This window comes from Pinus tabuliformis, chromosome 5_1 (genome assembly GCF_031772625.1).
Source record: "Pinus tabuliformis cultivar Carrire ecotype Pingquan chromosome 5_1, CPIR1, whole genome shotgun sequence".
NCBI classification, from domain to species: domain Eukaryota; kingdom Viridiplantae; phylum Streptophyta; class Pinopsida; order Pinales; family Pinaceae; genus Pinus; species Pinus tabuliformis.
In genome coordinates this window covers 387,881,713-387,906,046 of record NC_142305.1, presented here as the reverse complement: position 1 = coordinate 387,906,046, position 24,334 = coordinate 387,881,713, and the positions used below count along the sequence as shown (strand labels likewise).

Sequence of the window (24,334 nt, the reverse complement as noted above, 5' to 3'; positions counted from 1 at the left end):
TTACCATGGTTCCCTCATACCATCAACTAATACCATGGGCCCATTACATTATTATTAACAATTTGTGGTCTCTTATATGATATGGGTTAACCACCTTATTTATTACTATGGCCCATCCCATTATTACATTATTACCTTGGGTACCTCCCTTGGTACCCCATATTATTCCCCCTAGGTATATAACACACTTACTCTAAAACATTACTAGTATACCCCATAGGAACACGTTCCATTATTGAAATGATGGAAGCAGTCAGCATGTCGCACAACAAATTTTCAACTAACAATCTTGGAGATGAACTTGATGGCAGTGTGGCACACGAAGGTTTTTTATTATCCAAATAGGGGTCCCTGAGATTGTGCTGACGAGACCAAAGGCAATTGCAAGTTTCTCACTATGATGATGAAAGGATGACTCTAGTGTGATATCACGTCGAACAAGGTTCCTGTCGGTCCCATAAGCTACTTCCTCTCACTGTTTGTTTACTCTCCCCAGCTCTACATAGATCTCCTCTATTTGGGGATGAGATCCGTCTCCTGCTAGAAATATATGCATCCTGCTCTTCGCCTGAATCCAGCTGCATCCTGGCTCCTTATTCATCCTCCTGACTTTCATCATTTTCCAGCCAGCTCTGCATAGATCTCGTCCATTTGGGGATGAGATCTGTCTCCGGCTAGAAATGTATGCAACCTATCCTTCACCTGAATCTAGCTGTATCCTGGCTCCTTAATCACCCTAGCAAACAAAACAGGAGGCAGAGTAGTAGTTTCAAACATCACTATGCACTGTAAACTGAATAGAATGCAATTCTTTTGTGTCTCGACACAGGACAAAAGAATGCAGATTGCCAATCGCACTTACTCTAAAACATTACCAGTATTCCCCACAGGAACACATGCCGTTATTAAAATGATGGAAGCGGTGGGCATCTCGCACAACAAATTCCCGACTAACAATCTTGGAGATGAACTTGATGGTTGTGTGGAAGTCACTGCACACACGAAGGTTTTTTATTATCCAAATAAGTGTCCCTAAGATTGTGCTGATGAGACCAAAATAAATTGCAAGTTTCTCACTATGATTATGGAAGGATAGCTCGTGTTTGATATTATGTCGAACAAGGTTCTTGTCAGTCCCATAACCTATTTCCTCTGACTGCTTGTTTAATCTCTCCACTTCTGCATAGATCTCCTCTTGTGTGATATCATGTAGAACAAGGTTCTTGTCAGTCCCATAACCTATTTCCTCTGACTGCTTGTTTAATCTCTCCAGTTCTGCATAGATCTCCTCTGTTTGGGGATGAGATCTGTCTCCCGCTAGAAATGTATGCATCCTGTTCTTCACCTGAATCCAGCTGCATCCTGGCTCCTTATTCACCCTCCTATCTTTCATCATTTTCCTTACATGTGCTCTTTCATCCCATCTGCCAGTAGAGGCATAGATATTTGAGAGCAACACGTATGTCGCTGTGTCTTGTGGTTCCAACTTAAGGAGACATTCTGCAGAACGTTTTCCCAACTCTACATTGCCGTGGATTCTGCAAGCACTTAGCAAGGTTCGCCATACCAGAGGACCAGGTTTAAATGGCATTTTGTTAATAAAAGACTCTGCATCGACTAACTGGCCAGCACGAGCAAGAAGGTCAACCATGCAAGAATAATGCTCCTCTCTTGGTCTGATGCCATGATCTCTAACCATGGAATCAAAGTAGTAATGACCTTTTTCTATCAGGCCTCCATGACTGCACGCAGAAAGAATACCAACGTAGGTGAGATGATTTGGCTTTAGTCCCGTTAATTGCATTTGTTCAAACAATTCAACGGCTTGTTTACCCTGCCCATGCTGGGCTAAACCTGCAATCATTGCATTCCATGTAATCACATCCTCTTTATCGCTTTTGTCAAACACTCTGCATGAATCCTCTATACTTGCACATTTGGCATACATGGTAACAAACGCGTTACATACAGACATATCTGAATCTGATCCATTCTTAATGATTAGGGCATGAAACTGTTTTCCCTGTTCAAGAGCCGCTAGGGTGGCACATGCCCTAAGAACACTGGCAAAGGTCATCTGATTCATCTTCATATCTGCAAGATGCATTTGGCAAGAGAGCTTCAAGGCCACTTCACTGAAACTATACTGAGCACATCCTGCAATCATTGTACTCCATGAAATTGCATCTCGGATAGGCATTTCTCTGAAAAGTTCATATGCCTCTCCTAAGCTTCCACATTTGATATACATGGTAACTAGGGCATTGATTAAAGCAACATCGAACTCAAATCCTGATTTGATTAAGTGTGCATGAACCTGTTTGCCTTTTTCAAGGTCTTCTGGAACAAGACATGCGCTCAGGACATTGGCCAATGTGAACTGATTTAAGATCATTCCAGATTGTTGCATTTCCCAAAATAGAACCAAGGCATCCTTATAATAACCATTTTGTATATATCCTGCAATAGCCATATTCCATGAAGCAACATCTCGTTCAGTCATTCCGATGAACAGTCTGCATGCATCCTCTATATCCTTGCATTTTGCATACATGGCAACAAGGGCATTGCCTACCAAAATATTTGTGTCTAGTCCAGCTTTTACCACATTGGAATGCAATTGTTTGCCTTTCTCAAGAGATTCCGGGCTAGAGCACACGTTAAGCAAACTAGAAAGAGTGACATTATTTGCCTGTATGCCTTCCATCTGCATTTCATTGAAATAACAAAGAGCTTCATTTGCATACCCATGCTGGGCAAATCCTGCAATCATGGCATTCCATGAGATTAAGTTTTGCTTTGGCATTTTCTCAAACACATTCCTGGCATAGTCTATGCTACCACACTTAACGTACATGCTCAATATGGCATTATCTGCTGAAAATCCCAGGTCATATGCAATTTTCGTTATTTGTGCATGGACTTGCTTAGCCTTTTCCAATGAATTTATGCCTGAACATGACCTGATAAAACTGGCAATGGTGGATTCGTTCGGTTTGAGACCTGCTTGTTGCATTTCCGAGAAGACTTTGACAGCACCATCAGCATACCCATTCTGTGCATATCCTGCAATCATCGTGTTCCATGACACCACATCTCGGCCATGCAACCGATCAAACACCTGGCGCGCATTCTCCATACTCTCACTTTTGGCATACATGCTTATAAGCGCATTTCCCACAGATACATCTGATTCGAAGCCAACTTTAATGATCGCGGCATGAAACTGCCTGCCCTGTTTGCCACATTCCAAACTAGCGCAGGCACTAAGGACACCGGAGAAGTTGAATTCATCCAAACCCACGCCCAGCATTAGCATTTGCTTTATTAACTTCAAGGCGTTCTCAACATGACCATTCTGGAGATGCCCTGTAAGCATAACTCTCCATGAAACATCATCTCGTTCATGCATTTTGTCAAACACCTGGCGCGCATCCTCAATACTGCCACACCTACCATAGGTATTAACAAGGCCATTGTCCACACAAACATCTACTTGAAAACCATATTTCATGATTTGGGTATGGATCTCCTTACTGTATTCTAGAACTCCCATGTCGGCACACGCGACAAGGACACTAGCAAAGGTGGACTGAGTTGGAGACACTCCTTCCCTTTGCATTTCGCAGAATAAACCGAGTGCCTCCTCAGCATGCCCGCATATCAAATATCCTGCAATCATCGAATTCCAGGAAACAGCATCCCTTGTAGCCATTTTATCAAAAACTTGGCACGCATTCGCCATATTCCCGCATTTAGCATACATGTTAACAAGGCAATTGAATAAAAAGGTATCGGGTTCGAATCCAGTTTTAATCATGTGGGCATGAACAAGCTTCCCCTGCTGTAGACGATTTGTGGTAGAAGACTCCCGTAATAAACGAAAATAAGTGCCTCCTGCTCCTCCAGTAGTAGCTTTGGAGAGATGCCAATGCTTATCGGTATGATGTTCGACCTTTGGCAACTCTGTTGATACAATGGCAATGGCGTTTGTGCTGAGACTGTTCCTATTTCTTCTGCCATATTGCTCAATGAAAGCTTGAAATCTCCAACTTCTAAAGCTCATTCCTCATGGTGTTGTTCTATCGATCCCCGTGTGCCGTCAATCTTTGGGAAGTGATACAGGAGCATCCCTGACACACAAGCTATTGTGCATGAGTAACTAGTTTTTTGTGTTTTTGTTGATAACTATAAACTGCAGAGTACATGTTTGTAGTGCTCCACGTGTGGACTGTGCTTCAGGGGGATGAAATAAATGCGAACGTGTTGAAGGCCTGGGTTCCTTAAGGCAGTAATGAATGAAACCCCTGACATTACTCGACTTGATTCAGTAACGCAGATTAATGGTACCATAAATAAAATAAGGATTTAGGATAACCAAGTGCTGATGAAAAATGGTTTCAACCGCTTGGCGTTTCCAGCGATTCCATAAATTTTATGCACGTGATGAAGAGCGGACATTGGCTCTCCATTGTTGTGTGTTTTCTTGGCTGCCCTGGATTTTGGGTTTAGCTTTGAGTTAAGCAAAAAGTCAAAAATAATAGTGGCGGATGAGGGTAGACCAATTGATTTGTGTGGGGTTTTGTTTTTATCATGTTAAAAGTTCAGTTCAAATTTTATAGGGACGGGTTGAGGATAGGTGTCATTTTTGGGGAATTAAACAATCTTAAAGGGTTTCTATGTTCAATCGAGCTTCATATAATCTTGGTGATATCATCCTACTGGTGGGCATATCATTTTTACATCCAACATTAAAAGCTAAAAGAAAAGGATAGGAAAACTAACCTTGCATGCATCGTAATCATAGTTTGAGGGTTCTATTAGGTTTCAAATCCCACGGGGACATCAATCTTGGTGATATCATCTCACTAGTGGGCATATCATTTTTACATCCAACATTAGAGGCTAAAAGAAAAGGATAGGAAAACTAACCTTGCATGCATCATAATAGTAGTTTGAGGGTTCTATTAGGTTTCAAATCCCACAGGGACATCTTTGTCTCTTGCAATAAGGCTCAAGGAGTAGGCTCCCTTAACCTCGGCTCTTACTAATTCATAGTACAAGTTGTCTTTAGTTTGACTTTTTGGAAGCTTTTCTGGTGGGTTTTTTCGGTATAATTTCTTTAAAATCTAGTAGAAATTTATTGAAATCACAAGTTTGATGGGTAATCCCTACACAATCCAAGTGCTCTAGGGGTTTTTCAGGGTGCTAAATCCATATACACAGTGAAAAAAACAGTTTAAATAACACAAATCAAGATTTTAGCGCAAATTTTTCCGCAGGATTCCGGCATTGGAAAGTCCAAAAAGTCACACTAAAGGCAACTATGTCATTGTATATCTGGTTTTTAGACTGTTGGGTATATTCCTCATGTTATAGTGGCAGCTGCTAGGTTTGATCTTGGGTGATTCTAGAGCTTCGTCGGGATTCCAACAAGTTATCGATTCACCGTTGTTAAAAAAAAGAAGGGGGTGTGGGGGGGGGGGGGGGGGGGGGGTTTCTTGGTAAGGTAAAGTAGTCACATTTTTGCAGGAAAAGAGATACATAATTGATGTCCAAAAGCTACTGGTGTGCTATATGGGAGACCAGATCAATAACAAAGTCTTCAAATGTTAACATTGGATATTTCCTAGGGTATAAACTTATCATTGAAATTAAAAGTATAACTGACAAACACTTATCACCAAATATTAACAGTCAGAACTACACCATTGCCACTATAGAAAATTGTAACAAAAATGCATGGTACCCTGATCATGTTATCTTATGGGAGAATCCACCTAGATTGGTGGTTGAGTCATTGTCTTCCTCAAATGGGGTAAAGGTGATGCCTATGATTTCCTTAGGTAAAATAGAGACTTTGTAATCCAACTTCTCCAATTTATCCAAAATATTTGCAATGTAGACCATTGTTTGTTGCTGAGTATCATATCTCTTAATGAGGACTCTTCCCACTGTCATTTGTATATGCTAGTAGAGATTGACTGCCTATGAGTATGTAATCTATCAAGATCAAGTAGAAGTGCCAATCTTGGGCATCCAACACCTAGTATCCCTGACTACCTATTGATCAAGAATGAATCTGCGTTCAAATCAAACTTCCTCTTCCATCTCAGAGATGGTCTATTGTGTCTAACTATCTCAGGAATCATGTCCATATAACGATCCCTTAAGTGGTGAGTTGCAATCTAGACACAAAGATGGGAGGAAGACAGACAAGGGGCATCGAGATTTATAGAGGGAGTAGCTCTTCTCCCGCTCCTTCTTCTACCTCTCACGGAAACTCTGCATTGAGCCATAGGAAGGGGAGTGCTAAGATTAGTAGTTCTAGAATCTAGCGTGGCGGGATCAAATTTAGGGGAAGGGATGAAGAAAAACAAAACTAGAGGAAAAGTTAACATGAGAAAGAGAAATACCCAAGAAAATAAGGGGAGAGATACGAACCTCCAGGAGTTGACAAACCATTAAAGAAGTTTTTATTTAGAAACCGTAATCAATAGATAGTAGAAGGGAAGACCAAGAGCAGAGTGGGGAGTAAGATAATTACAATAAAATTATTCCCAATATTAAAAAAAGACCAAAGAACTGACAATAGAACCAACAACCTACTAATCAAACCCTAAATGTAGAAAATGGTGCTAAAAAACTAGAGAAGAATGAGCTAAAAGATACAAAGATTGCCGCCATAACAAAACGCAGTTGCACCTGAAACTCCAACATGGATTTGATGAGCTCACATCCACAAAAATTCACCTTTAGACTATAGCCTACAATGAATCTTATGGGAAGGGAGATAACTTTCTACAAATGCACACCGAGTTGGCCACAAAAAGTCTTGTAGCTTTTCAAGATTAATTGTAAGGAAACACTAAGATAAGCTCCCCAAAACCAAGAGAGGAAGGGGTTTTAGGAGACGGAAATGATCTAAAGAACTCACAATTAACCTGCTATATTGTTGTTCCCACCAAACGACAAGCCAATTTAAACAATTAGTTTGTAGCCTTGCATTCCCTCTCCTTTCCAAGTAATAATTTCAGCATCTCTCCATAATTAGACTAATAATAAAGTTGTAGGCGGCCAATAGGTTGGATTGTATTTCCAGGGACTCCCCCACACTAATCTCCATAATAAGCCATAACTCCAATACCTTTCTTTATTTGCAATCCTCCTTCAACCAATATTGCATGTGAGCCACCAATTGGGGAGTGTAGATAAACCTTCCTTTAGATTTAGCATATTCATATTAACTCAAGGGCACAAGTTCCACACTCGTGTACTTGTTGTGGGGGACAAGATCCTCATTTTCAATCTCTTGGCATATACATCTTAGAGGGTCTAGAATGTCTTGAGTCTAACTTTGGTCCAAGGTATCAACTTTATAGGTGAGCCCTTCATTAGCTAATTTATTTGCAAGTTTGTTTCCATTTCTCCTAACATAAGATAGAATGGGATCTGTGATTCCTTCCAAAATATTTGCTACTCTTATTAAGCCGACATGGTGTCTCCAATTGCTTGAGACTTTAGAAGGATGTGAGCCATATTGCATTTTTCTAACTGTCTAAATTATTGTTTTTGAGTCCCCCTCTATTACCAATTTTTGAAAATTGCTTCTTCTAGCAATGAGTAATCCTTGCTCCAAAGCCAATAATTTAGAAACATTGTCACTGTGTATCCTGAGATTCCCTAAGTAAATATAAACCAGTAATTGCCCCTAAAGGTGCAAAGGTACACCGAAGGAATATAAGTTTTTGGAAGTTCATCTTACCATGAAAAGAGGCCATGGATGAATGCATGTGCACAAGATTTGGCAAACTTCGTAATGCAAGTGCCACCAGGCGAGCCCATTTCTTACAACCTATGCATGAGCACAAAGTGTTTACAGACCTCAGATACAACAAAAGGAGTGTACCCCACAAATCTATTAGAGTTTTCTATCGGTGGGAAGTTAATTTATCAACGATTTCCTTATAACATATTATGTCATCAATAAGAATGTTATAATGCATTTGCTCTTAAGCCTTTTGGAGAAGGCCTAGTCGCCAATGCACCCTCCACTTCCCAACCCTAATCCTTCAAGGATGTAGTGATGACTTGGCCATTATCATTCCAGGTGTACTAGTTTGTAAAATGTAGACCAATCACTTTTCAACAAAGTACCAAACACATGATTGAATTTTTTGAGTGGATTGCAAATAAGGCACTTTGAACATCCTACGAAATCGACCTTAGGACCGTGGTCCCATAATTTAAAAAAGAAAATTACGCACCATGGTCTCAAAAGTATACTTGTCTTACATGAAAATACACTTTTCAAATAAATACTTAACCTAACCACAATGATCCAAAACAGTGTTCTAGTAAAGTGACCACCATTAAACCTCAGTCCTATATATATATCCAGTGAAAAAGTGATTTATACATGAACGCACCAAGAGTCATTCAAATAAATTAATTTGTTCCAAGTTATCGTATATACATATTAAGTATATCGAAAATAGACATGTGCATACGCCTATAGAAATAATACCTCAACAAACCACCATAATACCTTACCTCGTACTTTGGACAGCTTCAATCGATTGCCTGGCAATGTTACTGAGTTCAAATATGTCTGTATTAAGCAATTTTCCACAGCTTAACTACCGAATTCTCTATTAAGCAATTTTCCACAGCATAACTACCGAATTCTCTATTAAGCAATTTTCAACGGCAGAACTACCAAATTCTCTATGACAACATGAAGAACATGTTCTCTTTTGAACCGACAATTTGCGATGCCTTGTAACCAAGCACATGGATATGTTTTTCCTACTAAAAATTCTACACTATATTAGATGATTATAGGGGAGAGATTCCTAATGTTGTGCAGGGACCAGTAATTGATATAGTACTGGTCCCACCAAACTACCATAAATTGAGACTTTTGAAACCAATATTTAAACAAAAATAAATAACATTAAGTATAAATAAGTATTAATTTATGTCCAAAATTTCCCCATACATTGACTGGGCCCACAACTGTCCATAAATAGTATTTTACTACTTAAGACTGCAAACCATATTGACCCAACTAGAAAACAGCTAAAACCATAAAGGCTTCCAAAATGGTCTATTCCAGAAGTACAAAGCAGCAGTCACTTCAACCCCCACTCATCAGAACTGCAGCTTTGCATCCCAAATAAATATGCCTACCTACACATAACAAAAGGGAATGTATGTCAGCCATAACTGCTGTGTTGTTCAACAACTAAACACCCTATGTTCAATAAATGACACCCAACCCAATAACATTTAAACCCACTTTGTTCAATAAATGACACCCAGACCCAATAACTGCAATAAATGACACCCAACTCACTCTATTTCTCATTAAAACAGATCAAAGCACATGGATCAACAAATAACCAATTCCCAACCATTAGATCACATCAAATTAAATCCAGACCACACATTCAAAATGAAGCCATTGCAATCCATGTGCATCCATGTCCACCAATTAAATTCAAGTGCCCAAAACTATAAAAGAAGTCCACCCACTGTTGAAGTTGCACCTTATGCTTTCAAACTATTCAGTAGACTTGAAGACAACATCACAAAACAGTTGCCAATATATACAGGTTAGTTATATGAATTACAACTCATTCTTCTTACAGTTATGTTTTCATTGTTTTCATTTATCAGATTTGTTACATGATCTGTCCGGCCATAACTGCTAGAAGGATACCTGGATGGTTTCACAAACAGCGATTGAAAGTCATTGTTCTTACAGTTCTGTTTTCATTGTTTTCATTTATCAGAGTTCTGACATGATCTGTCTGGCCATAACTGCTAAAAGGATACCTGGATGGTTTCACAAACAGCCATTGAAAGTCATTGTTCTTACAGTTCTGTTTTCATTGTTTTCATTTATCAGAGTTCTTACATGATTGTCTGGCCATAACTGCTAAAAGGATACCTAGATGGTTTCACAAACAGCCATTGAATAAAAAGTAGGTTCTAAATACAGCTATTTATAAAAGTTAAAACCATTCCTTAAAATAAAAAAAATGAATGCCTTCAACATACTTAATTTTTTCAGTTCAATTTCCTAAAACTTTGTATGACTGATAAGTCCATTCCAAAGCTGATCACAGCTGCAAGTTGTTCCCAACATAGAATTTATGTCTGGAATGGTGGCCATGGACTGCAATGGAGAAGTTACAGTACTGAGACATTTTTGGCAATGCTAAACAGCAAAAAAAATGGAAAATGATATTTGAAACAACTATCATAGAATCCTACTTGAATCCATATAAAAGTTGCTAAATTGATAAACTATGGATTTACTTGGAATGACATTTGCAAAATTTTGACACTGCCCTATGAAAGTGAAACATTTACTCTCATTATGAAAACAAATGAATACATGGAAAAATCCAGTGTGAACGAAAAAAATACTAAATATTCAGAGTAACTCGAGAATATTGAAATGCTCGATAAGTTCCCTGCGGAAAGAGGATTTGCATTAAATCAAAGGCTAGAAAATGTGAATTCATATTGATGTGCAATATTAATATGATTTATCACTTCTGGTGCTCCCATATCCAAACTTCAACAGCTTGAGAAAGAGAATCTTTTGAAATTGGATGTAGAATTTCATAGTTGTGTCATTGGTCATATAAAAGTTGCTAAATTGATGAACAGGCAGGCAAATGAGAGACCACAAGGCTGATCACAGCTGCAAGTTGTTCCCAACATAGAATTTATGCCTGGAATGGTGGCCATGGACTGCAATGGAGAAGTTGCAGTACTGAGACATTTTTGGCAATGCCAAAAAGCAAAAAAAATGGAAAATGATATTTGAAACAACTATCATAGAATCCTACTTGAATCCATATAAAAGTTGCTAAACTGATGAATAGGCAGGAAATTGAGAGACCACAAGGCTTATCACAGCTGCAAATTGTTCCCAACATAGAATTTATGCCTGGAATGGTGGCCATGGACTGCAATGGAGAAGTTGCAGTACTGAGACATTTTTGGCAATGCCAAACAGCAAAAAAAATGGAAAATGGTATTTGAAACAACTATCATAGAATCCTACTTGAATCCATATAAAAGTTGCTAAATTGATGAACTATGGATTTACTTGGAATGACATTTGCAAAATATTGACACTGCCCTCTGAAAGTGAAACATTTACTCTCATTATGAAAACAGATGAATACATGGAAAAATCCAGTGTGAACGAAAAAAATACTAAATATTCAGAGTACTCGAGAATATTGAAATGTTCGATAAGTTCCCTACCAAAAGAGGATTTGCATTAAATCGAAGGCTAGAAAATGTGAATTCATATTGATGTGCAGTATTAATATGATTTATCACTTCTGGTGCTCCCATATCCAAACTTCAACAGCTTGAGAAAGAGAATCTTTTGAAATTGGATGTACAATTTCATAGTTGTGTCATTGGTCATATAAAAGTTGCTAAATTGATGAACAGGCAGGCAATTGAGAGACCACAAGGCTGATCACAGCTGCAAGTTGTTCCCAACATAGAATTTATGCCTGGAATGGTGGCCATGGACTGTAATGGAGAAGTTACAGTACTGAGACATTTTTGACAATGCCAAAAAGAAAAAAAAATGGAAAATGATATTTGAAACAACTATCATAGAATCCTACTTGAATCCATATAAAAGTTGTTAAACTGATGAATAGGCAGGCAATTGAGAGACCACAAGGCTGATCACAACTGCAAGTTGTTCCCAACATAGAATTTATGCCTGGGATGGTGGCCATGGACTGCAATGAAGAAGTTGTAGTACTGAGACATTTTTAGCAATGCCAAACAGCAAAAAAAATGGAAAATGATATTTGAAACAACTATCATAGAATCCTACTTGAATCCATATAAAAGTTGCTAAATTGATGAACAGACAGGCAATTGAGAGACTACGAAGTAATTTGCAATGAGAGACTACGAAGTAATGCAATTCGATTTCCTGTAACATACATGTTGATAATTTCCTATAATAAAGGAAAAATATTTTTGTAGAAGTAATAAAGCATAATTTACAAATATTCTAATGTCTAAATGCATGCAATAATTTTACAGGTTGTTGCATCTATGGCAAAAGGAAGTTACTCTGCTCGTACAAGGAGAAGTGGCAGGAGAGTGACAAGGGATGCGCAGCTGCGATGCACATCGTCTGATGATGACAGGCCAGCTGATGTCAATGCCAATAATGCACCAGGGAACATTATTGAGGATGACCATGTGACAGCAGCTGATGTTAACTCACCATCAGCCACAGAACCACCATCAACAACAGTCCAAGGGGCAAGCTCAACTAAAAAGATCAGTGCTATAAGAGGATGGACAAAAGAACAAATGTTAGTTGCAATTGACGACATAGAGTTTAATGGATACTTAGTTCGGGCATCTACAAAAAAGCATGGTATTCCTCCCTCATCAATACATTATTGGATAAATGGACTGACTCATACAAAACGTAGAGGGCCTCTTACAGTTATAACTGAGGAGGAGGAGGCCGAGGTGGTTGAGTGGTGTAAAGAGATGGCCCAACTGGGACATGGGCTAGAGTTGATACAACTCAAATCAACAGTTGCTCAAATCTGTCAAGGGAGGCCAAACCCATTCAAAGATGGGTTTTTTGGTAAATCATGGTGGTTTGGGTTTAAAAAAAGGCATCCAGAACTTGTATTGTGTACTGTTGAGGGCCTTGACAGATACAGAGCATTAAATTTGCGCCCTGCAGTTGTGGAAAAGTTCTATGACACACTTTCTAGTGCGTACGATAAACATTCTTATGGAGCAGACCATATATGGAACTGTGATGAAACAAGTTTACAAGCAGGGAGGAATTGTGGCATGTGGGTAATTGCCAAGAGAGGGAGCTGAAATGTGCCAAAGATTTTGCCCAAGAGTAGGGAGTGGAGAACTATGTTATGTTGTGTCAATGCAATTGGTACTTCAATCCCAAGATTTTATCTATTCAAAGGTAAAAATCAACTGAAAAACTATATACAGAACTGTGAACCAAGTACATGCATGGCTGCACATCCCCATGCATGGATGACTAAAGAACTGTTTCTAAGTTGGCTTTTTCACTTTGTTGCATCGGTACCAGGTGGCGTCTCACCTAATAACAGACACCTTTTGATATTAGATGGCCATGGGAGTCACATGGCTATACAAACAATTGAGGAAGCAAACAATTTAGGCATCGACATGTTGACATTGCCAGCTCATACCACTCACAGACTGCAACCCCTTGATGTTAGTGTGTTTGGCCCTTTCAAGAACTATTTCAGGTCGGAGCGCGTTGCATGGATGGCAAAGAATCCAGGGGTTGAGGTGAAAAGGTTTGAGCTAGCAGAGCTTGCAAGAAAAGCTTTTAAAAGGGCTTTGACACCATCAAATATCAAGGCTTGCTTTAGGAGGACAAGAATCTGGCCACTGAACTATGATGCTCTTATGCATGATACTAGTTGTAGCCAAGCGTTTCATGTGGATGATCAGGAAGAAGGGAATGCCCAAACAGGTGTTGAAGTGCAAGAAGTAGATGACCAAGATGATGTTGTTGCAGCTGGTAATATGATTTCCCTATCTCAAGGACACTTATATGCTGAAGATGATGAAACTGTATGTGAAACACAATACAACAAGGAACAAATTCGCAGTAACATGGAGATCGTTCCACCAACTCAAGAACATGAAATTCATGTTGCTGATATTGTTAATGATATTGTTGAACATGCAGTTGACAATGACTAATTGACATTGCTAAGCCAAGTAACCCCACCTTCATGGCTAGCAGAAGCAATGATCAATATGAATGCACATAGTGTCTCAGCAACCAATGAAGAAAGCATGAACATGCCCTCACAACCAACAGAATTGAACAGTGAAATTGTTCATTTTTTTGTGGACAATAGATCAATGGAAGAAGATGAAGGACATAATGAAGAATCAAATGAAGATAATGATATAGTTCAATCAGTTCCAACAGATACTGAAAGGGAAGTACCAAGCAATGACATGCAGGTGGGAGGGGTGGAGAAGACACTTGGACAGTTCCTAAAGCTACCAGTAGAGAGAGTATCAATGAAAAAAAAGCAAGGTGCACCGGGTAGTCTTCGTCTGGGCTGAAGCTCACAGTTACTCAACTCAGAGGACTATATAAACCTGTTAGTTGAGTCTGAAAAAAAGAAATTTGAAATGCAAGAATTAAAACAGAAAAAGAAGGATCTAGTCAAGGAGAAGAAGGCAGCAAGGATTGTTGCAGCACAATGTCGAGCAGATGAAAGGATTGAAAGAGATAAAGCAAGGCAAGTTAAGGACCAACAAAAGCAAATGGCAAGACAGGAAAAGGAAAAACGAAAGGCACAACAAATGCTTGAAAAGGAACAAGTGATGATCAACGATACAATAGTAGCTGATGAAACCAGGATTATTTCAAACTCATTGGACTCCATTGCAGATAATACACCATTATTCCAAGATCTCATAAACATTCAAGTGCCCCACTATCAAACTGAGGGTTTACCCACTTGCCTTGTTCCTACCAGAGTTGGTGTCAATTCTCTGTATGCTCATTACACACCTCCACTTAATGCTGGGGTCAGTAGTGCAAATGTGAGTTATGGGTACTCAGTACCTCCATGGTTGGATGCTGCAAATTGGAATCAATCATATGGCAGCAATCAACCATTTCCTAATCAGCCCTTGACTGGTAGACCAACTTACCTGGCTCAAGAAGGTAACTCGGGGAGTTTTGGCACTCAAGATTCTCAGGGCCATAAAGAATAGGGGTGTCATATGTTTTTGGTTCTAACCACATTATGATGTGGATTTTGGATGGATTGTATCTTTTTCTTGGCACAAAAACATTTTGGCTTACAACACTAGATTGTATCTTTTTCTTGTCACAAAAACATTTTGGCTTACAACACTAGATTGTATCTTTTTCTTGTCACAGAAACATTTTGGCTTACAACCTAGTAGTGATTTCTTGTGGCAACCTAACTGTGTGTTGAAAAGAAATTTTCAATGGAATATGTCTTTCTGTAAAATATTAATTATGATAAAACTATTTCTATAAGTTATTCTGTGTGTCAAAGCGCATGGATCCGGTACGACACCTGTCCACCGTGGAGGTCCACGTGTTGGGCATCGTGTCATCACATAAAATTTTGTGTCCGTGCCATTTCCTCCGTTTGTTTGGGGTCATTGCTGCGATGTTTGGGAATTCAATAATAACATTCCATTCCAACTCTGGACAAGAGATAATGGCCAAAGGCTTAGGAAAATGGCTAAATACAAAAATCAAATGACCAAACAGTCTCAAATGAGGAGGAAATCTACCTCATAATAAGTTTTATTAAATGTCAAAAAGCCACTGATAATTTTATTCATTGAGGGGACACTTGAGAAATTGAGAGCACTCATTATCAAGTTGCATATGAAAAAGGCTAAATACAAAAATCACATGACCAGACAGTCTTATCTCATAATAAGTTTTTGAGAGCACTCATTATTAAGTAGAGTAGGAAAAAACCTTCAAATTTAAATTCAGATATTCAAAATCCTAGTTCCATGTCCAAACATAGAACACTAAAATAACAACACCCCATCTCAATATAATTGTTGTAAATATAATTGCTATAAATATGAGAATAACCTAAATCCTTAAGCAAATGAAGTTTAATCATCCTCCTATGCATTTCTGACCAATAACCATACCTAAACCCAAAGCTCTTCTTAACCCCACAAAAAACAGGACACAAAAATTTCAATTGAGGTGGCTACAAACTGCAACAGTTGAGTAAAACTGGCATCATTTAATCATCTTCTCATCCCCAAAAATAAACAAGACACAAAAATTTCAATTGCGGTGGCTACCATTGAAAAAATATTTCAAGGAGAGCAACAAAAGACATATTACCAATATGGAGGAAAATTAAAGAGGTTCCCATATCTGGAAGTTTCTAAGAGATGGTACACATGTAACTCACTCCAAGGGCATGGATTCCAGGAAACAACAAAGATATCTAGATTTGGAATGATAATGTCATGGGGAACAAACCATTAATTACTAATATTGAATTGATTCGTCTTAAGTTATAAATGGGTGATAACAATATAAATTATTTTTTTGTTATTTCCTCGTGGTCAAATTAGTTAGGTTGATGGAAAGGATGGTTTTTAAGGTATTCCCCCTAGCCACTATGACCTAGAGTTTCTAAATTATTCTTAATCCTAGGTGGATGCACTCCTTAGGATATTCAATCTAAGGCTTAAAGTGTTGAGACAGGGAATTTCCATGTTAATAATCGAGGTTTGAATCAGAGCAGGAATAGAGCACTGGAAAATAAGTTGTTGGTCAATTTTGACAGCGTTGCATATGCAGCATTCACTCCAAAAAAGAAAATTGCTTTGATGTTGATCTGAATCAGAGTTGATTCATGATTCACTCACAATTCCTATTAGATGGAGTCATGGACACAACCTTATGAAATGCAACACATAACAGGCCATAACAATAAAATAACAGATTCAATACACCATTCCCATATACTTCTAAAGATATACAGCACTAGAAAAGAGCAAACTTTACTCAAAATAACGAATAATGTACCAATAACATTTATGACCATTTTCCAAGTAAAATCTTATAAAGGTGGTCAATGAGGCCTTGAAAATGACCAACTATATCTGCAACATTCCTTCAAAAAAAGAAAATTGCTTTGATGTTGATCTGAGTTAGAGTTGATTCATGACTTAGCAAGCATAACTCACCACTGTTGTTACATGGACACAACCTTATTAAATGTAACACATAACAAGCCATTAGAAAGATAGTTCCAACATCTCATTATTACAATAAAATAACATATTCGACACTCCATTCCCATATACTTCTGAAGGTACATAGCACTATAATAGAGAAAACTTAACTAAAAATAACAAATAATGTACTAATAACAATTGAGTGTTTTCTAAGTAAAATTTTATAAAGTTGGTCAATGAGGCCTTGAAAATGAGCAACCACACCTGTGGAAGCTCGTACTCAATTACCAAAGTACTCTAATGCAAGTCAAACGTCAGCAGAAAAGGACTATGGATATCCTTCATTCGCAAGCAAACACAACCGCAACCATTCATGGGTGGGGCAAATGAAATTTCACCCATCTGTGAAAGAACTGAATGGTGCCAAGCCAAAATAATTTATCATCATCCTGAAGATCCCTTTCCATGAACATCTGTGCTTACGGTACAAGAATGAGTATTGAAAACATAAAATAAATATTGGTATTTCTGCTTTAATTTTCCCATCTCGTCCCATTTAAGACAACTATGAGACAATATCCATCATAAGCTTCTTTCTCACAGAACTAAGCAGTAATTTCCAGCTTCTAATGAATCATAAATTTTGAAAAAATAATCATGTCTATCAGCATAACATACATGCAAGGCTTAACTTGCAGTTTCAACAGGCCAGACAAGCATCAACAAATAAGAACAAAAAACTATGCTTGCCAGTCTAAATAATGTCCAAGTCAGTCAACTGCCTCCCCTTTCAAAATTATTCTTAATCCTAGGTGGATGCACTCCTTAGGATATTCAATCTAAGGCTTAAAGGGGATGGGGAAATTCAATCTTCAAAGTCAAATATGGATACATGTAACAATTATTATCCCTTCCTCTTCCATAATGAACTCAAATTTTCAACCAATTTTGGCATTACGATGGACTACCAAATATTAATATCTTATATTGGATGATAATACATATCAAGAGGGTTTCCTCTGTTTGTTTGGGGTCATTGTTGCGATGTTCCATTTTCCCTTTGTCTTTCTGCTCGGGGCAGGTTCTGGTTCAAAATTTCCCCAGCCTTAATACAATTTTATCATACCCATCGCGCTGCCATTGATTTACTGGAGCGCGCGTTACTGTATTTGGGTTTTGGCCCCAGCCACCCCAACCCCAACCTCGACCTCAGGTTATGGTGCGGCAATCCCCGCAACAAGAGAGCTCCGCCGGGGAGATCAGGACCCTCTGGTTCGGCGGTTTGCAGCATTGGATGGATGAGAATTATCTGCACCGATGTTTAGCTTCTGCCCAGGACCTTCATTCCATTAAGATTATTCGCAATAAGCAGACTGGGCAATCAGAGGGTTATGGCTTCTTGGAGTTTGCGAGCCAGGCGGCCCAGATGGCTCTCCAAAATTACAATGGTATACAGATGCCCAGGGCTGAACAATTTTACAGGTTAAATTGGGCAACAAATAGCGGTACAGAAAAGCGTTCGGAAGATTTTACTATATTCGTGGGAGATTTGGCATCTGGTGACACAGACGAGTTGCTACAAGAGACCTTCAGAGCTGTATACCAATCTGTAAAAGGGGCAAAGGTTATTACTGATAACATTACAGGCCGTTCAAAAGGATATGGGTTTGTAACATTTGGGGATGGGAATGAGCAGGTTCGGGCTATAACAGAGATGAATGGAATGCTCTGTTCCTCTAGGCCTATGCGAATAGGTCCTACCATAACAAAATAGACTACGAAAACAACGAAAATAACAGCGAAAACAGCGAAAATTCACAAATACCATCATTGAAAGCCACAAACAACATCAAAATATCCACAAAAACCCTAAACCCTCAAAACCTACCATAGAAAGTTTACAAAATATCCAAACAGAGTTGTTTGTGTTGAAAAACATAGAGAAATTGCTGGTAGGATTAAAATCCTACCAGTGACAGTTGTCGGCCTTCCCCGGAGCTCGCCAAACCACCTCCACACTTGCAATGACCTTTTCCACACGTACAACGAGAAGAAAAAGCCATTAGACAACAGAAAACCAACAAAAAAACCTGCACAAAATAGCAAATTAAACAATTACCTCGAGCTCGGTAAAACTGCAACAGGCTCCTCCCCAAACAACAAAAACTGCGAATAAGACCACCACCAGAGAAACCCTAAGCAACTAGCAGTCCAGAATGACCAAGAAATCCAGGCGGAAAACCACAAGAAAAGTAGAAGCGATGTTCCAACCACAAACCCTAAACCTTGAACAAACGCTCGCAACAAAACCTGCATACCAGACGAAGCACGCAGGTTCTGGGGTTGTCCCGCGCCATCTTCGGCGGGGTGCTTCGACCAACAACTGGCCCCGAGCAGAAAGACAAAGGGAAAATGGAACATCGCAACAATGACCCCAAACAAACGAAAGAAATGGCGCGGACACAAAGTTTTATGTGATGACACGATGCCCAGCACGTGGAGCTCCACGGTGGATAGGTGTCGTACCAGATCCATGTTGATTGACACGTGGTTTTGCGACGTGGCGGGGAGGGCGCACAGGTAATGGCGGCCCTCCCCTAGTATGTTCCTATTACTATTTTTTATCACAGAAATTTACCATACAAATTTGCCTATGTTCTTAGAATTTGTTTATGCTAAATTATAACTATATCTAAATATTTTTTAAGACTATATGCAAATAAGAGCAATTTTTTAAGACTATATGCAAATAAGAGCAACTGCGTAGTGGTAGTCCCTGCCGTATTGCCAATAAACACTAAACAATTATAAAATGAGTATTTAGGAGTTTTGACAGTTGCTCATTCCTGTATTGGTTTTTCCTTCAAACAATGGATTTGATTGGGCATATATTTGAACTCTTCAATAGTATGTTCAGCTTCCCAATCTTTCTTCCAGCTAGGCTCTACCTTCTGAATTATTGGATTTCCTTTTCAAAAGTGTGAACATTCTTAGCTTCCTTTATCTTTTCACATCTCTTCACATTAGTACTTATTGAATTCTCAACGATAGTAATGGTTGTTAAGTCAACCTATAATTACACAGCGTAAGAATCATAAAAGTGCATATACGCCATCCGTAAGGACACTTGGTCTCACCATAGAGCACCAATTGCTCATCATGAAAACTCAACAAATAAAGAAATAAATATGAATTGGAATTGAAATGTTTAAATGTGATGATCTATTTAAGGTTAATATGAATGAAAAACGTGTACCAATAAATACCAAACCTTAAAGAAATGTTAAAACAAAAGGAATTTACACTTCATCGTTTTTCACCAACAAAATTACCAAAAAAAATATGGATTAAAAAATAGATCTCATGTTTAGTATATAGATTAAATTCCATAAGACAAACCTCTTTTTACTACTTGATGTCAATCTTATTTGAATATATAATGTCATTTATTTAATCAACAGAGTTAGTAGAAGCTTGCAACTGAAATGTATAAGAAGAACATGCCTACAACTAAAAACATTTCATGTTTGTGTTGGCCCAATATAAACAAAGACTTCATATCAAAATACAAGCGGTGCTAGGAAATTGAATTTTTGCTTCAAATGTTATCACTCTTGAAAGACCTATAATTTGCATTTAGTAAACACATAGAGATACAATCATCCTTGGTACATAAAACTAAGTCCTAGGAGCTCTGATTCCAGAATTCAAAGACCAACCAGCAGAACCAGAAAGACATAACAAAAAAACGACAACCACTCTAGAATTGAATCGAAATCTAAGGCAAGGAAAACTATGCTCCCAGGAAATCCATGCAAGTTTTCAAAAGCTTCAACACTAAGCATAACCTCCGCCACCACCAATGCATCTATCTGAGGAAATCCATTAACTATATCCGCCAAGCTTTTGTTGTCTGCCATGGCGAATGGAGAATCCTTAGGCATAGGTATGCACCTTTATGAGGAAATTCATTAACTCTCTCTGCCAAGCTTTTGTTTTCTACCACAACAAATGCGGGAATCTCTCGGATTAATTTCAACAGAATTTCAATTGAATTGAACTAAGCAGGCCTAACTACCATGCATTATCTTCAACCAGAATTTCAATTGGATTCAACTAGGTTAGCCACAGGCCTAACTATCTAATTGCATTAACTTCAACTTACACCCATTTTCCCCACGAACCTCCGTGAGTTGGGTATCAGAGAGCTCACCTGAAATCAAAATTGTAAATAAATATCAACTAGAATTTCAATAAAATTGTGAATGATAATCAAGTATAGCTTGCATTAATTTCAAGAATTCAACTAAGCCAGCTACATGGCCCTAAGTATCTTGCATAATTTCAATTTTCAACTATCCATGGCCTTAAGTATCTTGCATAATTTCAACTATCCATAGCTTTTTAAACGATCCATAGTTTCTAGTGCTACAAGTTAATATAATGATAATGATAATATACCTGTTGGTTGGACTGCCATCAGAGGGTGGGTACCGAGAGGGAGAAGCAGAAGCAAAGAAACGACGACAGGTCGCGCTTGATATTTCATCTCATTACACACAAATCCCATGACTTCTCCTTAGTTGGGATGGATCAGAACCGTCTTTCAGGAATGATACGTTAGACAGGTGATCCGGATTTAAACAGGAACGCAACAAATTACAGAGATAACCATATACACAAAGATGCAGCGGAAATAATACTTCATTTCATTAATGGAAAATACTGAAATATGCTTACAAACAGAAATGGCAATAAACTAGCTAGGGCGATGGTAGCTTATCTCTGAGAAGAGATGTGATGGCTACATGCCTCTGAACTGTGTTACAATGAGGCTCGAAGGCCTATTTATTGTTGAGAAACAATGGAAAAACCCCTAACATTCCAAAACCTAACCCTAGGAGATGAAACGCCAAATTGTGGGCCCCGTTTGGGGGTAAGTTGGTACATCAACTTCCCGGGGTCGTAACTTTGGCATATGATCTCCGTTTGACGCGTACAATAGCTCATTAGAAAGATCTATCCGAGCACTATCATTATTGGAACAGGAAACACCAGTCCATTCCATGGACTCGTGTTGCCCTTGGATTCCCCAAAAAACGTCGTTTAGGGCCTCAAAACGGCTCCGGAAGTTCAGGACCCGAAAAACTGCTAAAAATAGTAAGTTGTGCTACAATTAAGGAAACTAAAAATGCTGAGAAAGACAATGGTGGGGGTCCAGGTGGACTTGGCAGGTGGCCACCAATATCCACCTGGATCATTCCTCCCCCCTTAGGAAGCAATGGTCCCCATTGCGTTGAGCTCCTCCATGAGATGAGGAAACTTCTGCTGAACTTGTTCCCTGGTGAGCCACCTGCCCTGCTGAAGGAGTTGGCCCGCTTTGACAACTCGATACAGTTGGATATTCTGTTGGCGAGTGTTCTTGATCTGTGTGTCCATGATCCGATTAGTTGCAGCTTGTTCCATGCAATCTGGATTTAATTCTGTGGGTTTGAGCTGTTCTGCAATGTCGGATGTGTCTAGCAATGGTGGAAAGTATGGCCGAAGGCGGTCCACATTAAATACTGGGTGCAGGCCAAGGAATGGGGGAATGCTGAGCTCAAATGCATTGTCTCCCATAGCCTTAGTAATGGTGTAAGGACCATATCGGAGTGGTCTCAATTTCTGATAGGCTCCAGTAAGGCGTTCCTTTTGCAAATGCAACCAGACTTTGTCGCCCACCTGAAACTTGTGTGGCACCCGTTGTTGATCATGTCGCTGCTTGTACTTGGCATTTGATTTCTCAAGAATGTCATGGACCTGCTGGCGAATATGTTGGATGCGCTCAATGAAGCTGGTGGCCTTATCTGTTTCGGACTGGACATGAGCTGAATTCATGTGAGTAGCTGCAAGTGGCATGGCCACATCAATGGGGCATAGTGGCTGGAATCCCAAACCCACCTGAAAAGGGCTATGGCCAGTGGAGCTGTGAAGAGCTCGGTTGTAGCTGTGCTGAACGTAGGGGAGGCTCTCGTCCCATGTGCGTGGATGCTTTGAGTTATACATGCGCAGAATGTGCACAATCATCCTATTGACAACCTCTGTCTGGCCATCAGTTTGAGGATGGAAGGCTGTGGACTTCGTGAGTTTGGTGTCCAGCATTGACCAGAGACTGGACCAAAAGGTGCTGAGAAACCGACTGTCCCGATCTGAGATGATAGACTGTGGGATCCCAAAGTGCACCCACACTCGTTCAAATAAGAGTTTAGCAGTGGCTTCTGCTGTGATATTCTTCTTGCAGGCCATCATAATGGCCATCTTTGAGAACCTGTCGACGACCACAAAAACACAGTCATTTCCATGCTTAGTGGAAGGAAGCCCTGACATGTAATCCATGGAGATGGATTCCCAAGGTCGACTAGGGGTAGGCAACGGGGTATAGAGGCCTTGCTTCTTAATGGTCGGTTTGGCAATGGCACAGGCAGTACATGATCGAATGTACTTCCCAACATCTTGTCGAAGATTCGGCCAATAGAAATAGTTTTGCAGTACTGTCACTGTTTTCTCGACCTCGAAATGCCCAGCAGCCCGACTATAGTGTGCTTCCCAAATCATCTTGGCACGCTCGCTTGAAGGAACACAAAGGTGACCGAGGTGGCATAATAGGGCATCCTGGAGGTGAAAATCTACAACCTACCGATCCTCCAAGAGTGTCTGGTATGTGTGGCCGAATTCTGGGTCGCTTTTGTAGAGAAGTGGCCAATTAGAAGTATCGTGCCTGCAAGAGTTGAGCACGGTGGTTAGCGCCATGATCGGTGGTCGACTGAGGCAATCTGCAACATTATTGGTGCTGCCCTTTTTATACTTGATATTCAAGTGAAACTGTTGCAGGTATGTAGACCACTTATGATGGCGATCATTCTGCAATTTCCCTTGGGTCTGTATGAACTGCAGAGGTCGGTGGTCTGTGTGGATGACCGTTTCCTTCCCCAAAATGTAATGCTTCCATTGTCGGCAGGCCTGTACAATGGAATACATCTCTTTATCATAAGTGGGGTACTTCCGGACTGTGTCTGAAAGTGTTTCACTGTGATATGCCACTGGATGTCCATGTTGAGTAAGGACTGCCCCAATAGCATAGTCAGAGGCATCTGTCTCGACCTCAAATGGTTGTTGTAAATCTGGTAACGCGAGCACTGGTGCCGTGCAGAGGCGATCCTTCAACTCCCTGAATGCCTTCTGTTGAGATTCAGACCAAAAGAATTTTGCTTTCGCCCCGCCCTTGGTGACTTGACTCAAGGGCCAAGAAATATGAGAAAATCCCAACACAAACCTGCGGTAGAAGTTGGCAAGACCTAGAAAGCTGCGGAGCTCTGTTAGAGTGGTTGGAGAGGGCCAATCCCGAATGACTTGGACCTTGGCTGGATCGACATGCACCCCCTGTTCTTCAATGATGTATCCCAGATACTGAACCTCGGTCATGCCAAAAGTGCATTTCTCCAAATTGGCACATAGCTTGTGTTGCCGCAGTGTTTGGAGAACCTGTCGGATGTGGTGG

General features: G+C 39.6%; 1 long non-coding RNA gene and 2 pseudogenes across 1 annotated transcript; 1 reads left to right on the top strand and 2 right to left on the bottom strand.

Annotated features, from left to right (window-relative positions):
* Positions 1-428: 428 nt before the first annotated feature.
* On the bottom strand, positions 429-1,052 carry LOC149165074 (uncharacterized). Its single transcript, XR_016260297.1, has 2 exons — positions 863-1,052; positions 429-736 (listed from the first exon to the last, which is right to left on the bottom strand). It is a non-coding gene; the product is annotated as an uncharacterized LOC149165074 (long non-coding RNA).
* Positions 1,053-1,063: 11 nt separating this feature from the next.
* Positions 1,064-4,533, bottom strand: LOC149165073 (pentatricopeptide repeat-containing protein At2g33680 pseudogene; annotated as a pseudogene).
* Positions 4,534-18,013: 13,480 nt separating this feature from the next.
* LOC149165072 (polyadenylate-binding protein RBP45 pseudogene) lies at positions 18,014-18,571 on the top strand (annotated as a pseudogene).
* Positions 18,572-24,334: the final 5,763 nt, after the last annotated feature.